We start from the raw sequence: 6,000 nt of genomic DNA, 5'->3' as shown, positions 1-6,000 counted from the left end.
AACCGCACGGCCACACCGGCCGGCTGTGTATATAGCACACGATTCTGATTCAAATACCTGTGGTCAATGACGCCGCGTTATCGAAGTGTACAGCTAACCAGCACCAGAACACAGAGAGTAGCGAAAGTCGTTGTAGATGGTCGCAAAGTTTCCAGAGAACGATCCGAATCTAAAAACGTAAGCGCAGGTAAGTCGATCACTCTACTATCAATGGTGCATCCTAAATTGCAAAACTGCACATGCTGAAAATACACTCCTGGAAATTGAAATAAGAACACCGTGAATTCATTGTCCCAGGAAGGGGAAACTTTATTGACACATTCCTGGGGTCAGATACATCACATGATCACACTGACAGAACCACAGGCACATAGACACAGGCAACAGAGCATGCACAATGTCGGCACTAGTACAGTGTATATCCACCTTTCGCAGCAATGCAGGCTGCTATTCTCCCATGGAGACGATCGTAGAGATGCTGGATGTAGTCCTGTTGAACGGCTTGCCATGCCATTTCCACCTGGCGCCTCAGTTGGACCAGCGTTCGTGCTGGACGTGCAGACCGCGTGAGACGACGCTTCATCCAGTCCCAAACATGCTCAATGGGGGACAGATCCGGAGATCTTGCTGGCCAGGGTAGTTGACTTACACCTTCTAGAGCACGTTGGGTGGCACGGGATACATGCGGACGTGCATTGTCCTGTTGGAACAGCAAGTTCCCTTGCCGGTCTAGGAATGGTAGAACGATGGGTTCGATGACGGTTTGGATGTACCGTGCAGTATTCAGTGTCCCCTCGACGATCACCAGTGGTGTACGGCCAGTGTAGGAAATCGCTCTCCACACCATGATGCCGGGTGTTGGCCCTGTGTGCCTCGGTCGTATGCAGTCCTGATTGTGGCGCTCACCTGCACGGCGCCAAACACGCATACGACCATCATTGGCACCAAGGCAGAAGCGACTCTCATCGCTGAAGACGACACGTCTCCATTCGTCCCTCCATTCACGCCTGTCGCGACACCACTGGAGGCGGGCTGCACGATGTTGGGGCGTGAGCGGAAGACGGCCTAACGGTGTGCGGGACCGTAGCCCAGCTTCATGGAGACGGTTGCGAATGGTCCTCGCCGATACCGCAGGAGCAACAGTGTCCCTAATTTGCTGGGAAGTGGCGGTGCGGTCCCCTACGGCACTGCGTAGGATCCTACGGTCTTGGCGTGCATCCGTGCGTCGCTGCGGTCCGGTCCCAGGTAGACGGGCACGTGCACCTTCCGCCGACCACTGGCGACAACATCGATGTACTGTGGAGACCTCACGCCCCACGTGTTGAGCAATTCGGCGGTACGTCCACCCGGCCTCCCGCATGCCCACTATACGCCCTCGCTCAAAGTCCGTCAACTGCACATACGGTTCACTTCCACGCTGTCGCGGCATGCTACCAGTGTTAAAGACTGCGATGGAGCTCCGTATGCCACGGCAAACTGGCTGACACTGACGGCGGCGGTGCACAAATGCTGCGCAGCTAGCGCCATTCGACGGCCAACACCGCGGTTCCTGGTGTGTCCGCTGTGCCGTGCGTGTGATCATTGCTTGTACAGCCCTCTCGCAGTGTCCGGAGCAAGTATGGTGGGTCTGACACACCGGTGTCAATGTGTTCTTTTTTCCATTTCCAGGAGTGTATATGAAAGTATTCGCCAGCAACAGGCGCGGATACTACAAGTCTACAATGCTGCGAAAGATTCCGAGGACACCATAAGTGCACCATTCATCCAGTTCGACTGACTTGAAACATTCTAAGACCCCAAGTTGAAAACGTTTGATTTTTTTCACTATCTGCACAAGTAAATATCCCAAGTCCACGACTCAGTACTTAGACATATTTCGCCTCTCTCGAAATGGAATCTGCAGCCACACATACCAACCGTCTTTCCCAAAAGTCAAAACCGACTGCTGCAAGAACCTAATATAAAATCTCCCCGAGCAAGGAAGTTTCGTTCAAAAATGGGAGCCACTACTTAAACCCTTGCACTGACGTGAGTCCAGCGGACACACTTCCAACTTCCGATACATACTTATAACGTCTAAATTTAATGTTAAATACATGTCTCATAAAGTAATTTGCAAGTAAATTTTCTTTTCTTGCTAGTGCTGTTATTAGTTTTTCTGTGTGCAAGTAAACACTACTTTGCATTGGTATGTTACTAATAAATATGAGCGGTTAAAACAAATTACACTCAAACATCCCTATGTATGTCTACTTAGTAAAGCCACCATTACTTTTAATGTTTCATGCATTATTTATGTCAAAATTCAGGTATTTATGTATGGAATGTAGATTCTGACCAGTAATTCAATGTAAGTGATATTTATAGAGTGTCACCTCAGTCACTACCAATCACACTCGATAGCTCCCATAACAGGACTAACCTCAGTGTATCTTCCCAAAACGTTGCAAGATTTGGACCTATCCCTAGGTCGTCGTCATATTCACTAACAGTGGTCATCCAGGGTAGTGCAGAACCCACAGGATGAACCAATCAGCAGATACACAGATACATGGAACTTTCTTATTTTTTTGTAGGTGTCGCTTTACTGTGTGAGGATATAAAATCTGGGCAGTTGTAGTGCTTACTGACAATGCGTCAACTCTTTGGCGGGTAACATAAGTTTTTTTTTCTTTATAGTAGAGGCAGTGTCTCCAGTCCTATTATCTTAACCTCAAGCCACTGATTCTATCTCTTTTTTACACGTGCATTTTCGTCTATTACAATACTTCTTACTGCTGGTAGCACTTGACAATAGTCACACAATTCAGACTTGGAAACCTTTCCTATTCAAACTTACACATGACTGTACACACAAATCTAACTGCGATTGTGAATAAAGACACAGACAAGACACATTGTGCATACGGTCGACATTTGCGCTGTTGAGCAGATATTTTCATTGCAATAGAGATACAATATTAAACGAAGGTAAGAAATAAAACGAAATGCAAATTTCTCTGTAATACGTCACCGGAGACCACAGATCTCTTGCTAAAATACTTAGAACAATCTACGAAAATTATCAGTATATGGGTTCACTCTGTGTGCTTAAGGAAAGAGGTAAGTTTTCGCTGTTACATTGGATATTGAGCTGTTCGCCGAATGTGTGAAAATATGTCCTTACTTACATCGCTTTTAAGAATGTTTGTGGAGAAACTGCAGAAGTTGAAGAGGCGATTTGTTCAGATGGTAAAATGAACTAAGGAGCCTGCTGGAAAGTTAAGCTGTGCTCTGCAGATTGTCTACTGGTGTACAGGTAAATCATACAACCAGTCATCATCATTATTATTATTATTATTAACCATGTTCCGTCTGCATACAGATTCAATAAACTATTCTGACTCCGACAATTAAGACACAGAAACTTTATATAACAGAGGGGGAAACATATCCTTTTTACCACAAATGATGTTATTCCAGTGGTGGTGCCATTCCTATGAACGTAATTTCGTATTTTCACCATCTCGACAAGAACTATAGTCAATACTTCCAGCAGTCACGGACACTGTAGAAACGCGTGAGTATATAGACAGACTGAGACCTGCAGAAGTGAAAATTCAGTCGAATATTAAACGCAGATGCGCACAGAAGACAACGCAAGACGTGTTTCCTCGGAGTGTGTTTCCCACCACAGAGCACAGACCTAGAATTGAGAGCAAATTGTCACTGGCTGAGAGCAACAGCTCATGACTGATAAATAATTCGGACACTTTTGAATGCAGGATACATTATGACTAATTAGCTCTTGATCGGATGCTGCTTGAGTGAAGATCTACATTTAACGTCAAGCAGTTAATTATTTTCATTGTATGCATCTTTCTTTTCAAGAATTGATGCATTTACGCAGTAGACAGATAGACGTACATCCGCATAAAGTGCTCAATTTCCTTTCTTTATTTATTTTTTGCTGTTACATGTGCATTTTAATGTGTCCCACCAAATTTTTACCAATTTCCAGGTTTGTCATGCTTCCAGTTTATTAAATTTCCAGATTTGCCACCATCTGACTAACAATTTGCAGACTATACTATGACGTCACTATTTTATACTGTCAAAGAATCTTACCGCCATATTCGTATGACATATGTCCAGTGTATGTGTGGCGTAATTGTGGTGCTCAATCCACGCTGGTGTTACGCCACAGTTGCGTAAAGTGTGTGTGTGTGTGTGTGTGTGTGTGTGTGTGTGTGTGTGTGTGTGTGTGCGTGCGCTGTTATATGCTTTAAAAATATAAAAAGGAATATTTAAGATATATGTATATATACATATACGTAACGGGTGTCTCTCCTGAGAGTCGTCAGGCGTATTTTATCTGGTGTTCGTGCAGATATTTGCAATTTTTTTTTTTCATGTGCAGCTGCAGATCGACCAAACAAATACTGCTCACTGCGTCTTTCATCCAACGCGCCCTGTGTAAACCTAAAGCGTCGGTTTGTTGCCGTTACAAACAAAATGATTTTTAAATCGAAATTTCATACTCCCTTTCGAAGAGCGGCCCTAAATGCGTCCAGTGCAATATTTGTTTTATCGATATGAATCATTTGGTTTGTAACAGGAAATAAACCGACGCTTTAGGTCGCCGCAGGGCGTCACATGAACATCGTAATGCGCAGTAATTGTTTGGGCTGACTTCATCTGCACATTGAAAGTAAGAAATTGCAAATACCTGCGGAAACACCAGTCGAAATGCGCCTGACGACGCTTAGGAGAGACACTCTGTATAGAAACAACGGACAGTTACAGAAATGTTATATTGCCGTGCCTGTGTTGTTCTGATTACGATGCAATGTTCCTTTGGACATACATGCATGTCTAAAGGAACATGCATCGTAATTTGGTATAATACAGGCACTGCAATACAGTATTCGTCCTCCGACACCGGGCAAGCGACTTTCAAGTAAAATGTCCCCCAGTGCGAGAATATACATAATGGATTTAAGAGTACAGGATGCGGACGCATGGTTGACGACAAATGGAAGTTTGGGTCTGGCCGTGAGTCGTGTACGGATAGCCAAATGGTATGGCAACCGCTCGCTATAAGCTGGAAATCGGGGTTCGAGTCCCGATCCGGCACGAATTTACGTTCTCATCTTTCCATTCTACAGCTAATGTTTTCGTTATTCGCAATTGCTAATACGTTTAACGTAGTTATAGTAAAATCCTCTCACTATCATGCTACACTCCTGGAAATGGAAAAAAGAACACATTGACACCGGTGTGTCAGACCCACCATACTTGCTCCGGACACTGCGAGAGGGCTGTACAAGCAATGATCACACGCACGGCACAGCGGACACACCAGGAACCGCGGTGTTGGCCGTCGAATGGCGCTAGCTGCGCAGCATTTGTGCACCGCCGCCGTCAGTGTCAGCCAGTTTGCCGTGGCATACGGAGCTCCATCGCAGTCTTTAACACTGGTAGCATGCCGCGACAGCGTGGACGTGAACCGTATGTGCAGTTGACGGACTTTGAGCGAGGGCGTATAGTGGGCATGCGGGAGGCCGGGTGGACGTACCGCCGAATTGCTCAACACGTGGGGCGTGAGGTCTCCACAGTACATCGATGTTGTCGCCAGTGGTCGGCGGAAGGTGCACGTGCCCGTCTACCTGGGACCGGACCGCAGCGACGCACGGATGCACGCCAAGACCGTAGGATCCTACGCAGTGCCGTAGGGGACCGCACCGCCACTTCCCAGCAAATTAGGGACACTGTTGCTCCTGCGGTATCGGCGAGGACCATTCGCAACCGTCTCCATGAAGCTGGGCTACGGTCCCGCACACCGTTAGGCCGTCTTCCGTTCACGCCCCAACATCGTGCAGCCCGCCTCCAGTGGTGTCGCGACAGGCGTGAATGGAGGGACGAATGGAGACGTGTCGTCTTCAGCGATGAGAGTCGCTTCTGCCTTGGTGCCAATGATGGTCGTATGCGTGTTTGGCGCCGTGCAGGTGATAGCCACAA

This window comes from Schistocerca nitens, chromosome 4 (assembly GCF_023898315.1).
Source record: "Schistocerca nitens isolate TAMUIC-IGC-003100 chromosome 4, iqSchNite1.1, whole genome shotgun sequence".
Taxonomy (NCBI): domain Eukaryota; kingdom Metazoa; phylum Arthropoda; class Insecta; order Orthoptera; family Acrididae; genus Schistocerca; species Schistocerca nitens.
This window is presented reverse-complemented; position numbering follows the sequence as displayed.